We start from the raw sequence: 1,325 nt of genomic DNA, 5'->3' as shown, positions 1-1,325 counted from the left end.
TCTCCTGGGATAATCATATAGATTGCAAAGCCCAAAGAGCATGCTGTTGAGTGGGAATTTGTGCTATACAAAAGCTATGTATTATTAAATATTATCATCATTGTCATTATTATCGTTATTATTATTATTTTAAAATATTTTTTTTACCACTAATACTTTTAATTGATACCATTATTATTATTATAATTATAATTATATGATAATGATGTATCGGTCAGTTTCTGTGCTCCTGGCCTCATGTCCTGATGTGGTTAGATGAAAGCAAGAGCCACTTTGTCAAAAAAGAAAATTTTCATCCCAAATGTCATATTATTATCATAACAACAGTTAATGTATAATTCTTTTTGTACGAGTTAATTATGTTCTGCCTTGCTAGGTATGGTGTGGTGAGAATATCTTTGTTGATTCGGGAAAGTAATTGGGGCTAGGCTTGAGGGAGGGGCTGTTCCAGACCTGGTTGATGGTAATGGGGTTAATAATGATGATGATGATGATGATGATTTTTTTTGTTTCCTTAATGGGCCTGGTGGACTCCACGAAGAAGTCTTCGAGCGAGAGCGAGGCTCTTTTTCGGCTCCATTGTCATTATACTCAGAGGCACCTCCACCCCTCCAAATAACTCCATTTGAATTGCCATTGTTCCTGGACGTTCAAACATATATCTGACATCTTCCTTTTCATGGTTGCATCTTCGGCAACGTAGGTTGAGCTCTTCATTCAGAAAGTTCTGATACCATCTCATGCAGATGATGATGATGATAATGATGATGATGATTATGATGATGCATGTTGATGATGATGATGGTCATATGAGATCGCCTGGAAAGGGGGTTGAAGTAGTGGGTTTAGGAGGGTGGGAAGGGGGTTTGATTGAAAGGATCTCAGTGTGTCTTGTCTTGACATCATTGATGTGGAGGGTTGTTTGGGTGTTTTTCTTTGGAAATGATGGTCCAGAATTTTGCTCAATGTTGTTGTTGTTGTTATGAATACCTGATTGTCTTATTTTTTTTTCTCCTTCAGTGCTGGAGGGTCCAACGTGTGTACTTATACCTTCAATTGCCTGTTTGTTTGGTTTTTGGGTTTTTTCATATTCGGCTCACCACTCTCTATTTCTCTGTGCGCCCCCACCCCTTTTTCTTCACGAACATTTTCTCCTGGACACTTCCCTTCAATGTCTCTATTTGTCAACTGCTTTTAGTCCTCTTGTTCCTCCCTCTCTTTCCTATCTCTCTCTCTCTTTGTTTCTATTTTGGTCTCTATTTCTCTGCTTTCCTCTCTGTCTGTCTCTTTGTTTGTCAATCCGCCTCTTTCCCTCTTCCTCCCCC

The sequence above is a fragment of the Aplysia californica genome, unplaced genomic scaffold, assembly GCF_000002075.1.
Source record: "Aplysia californica isolate F4 #8 unplaced genomic scaffold, AplCal3.0 scaffold01172, whole genome shotgun sequence".
NCBI classification, from domain to species: Eukaryota; Metazoa; Mollusca; class Gastropoda; order Aplysiida; family Aplysiidae; genus Aplysia; species Aplysia californica.
This window is presented reverse-complemented; position numbering follows the sequence as displayed.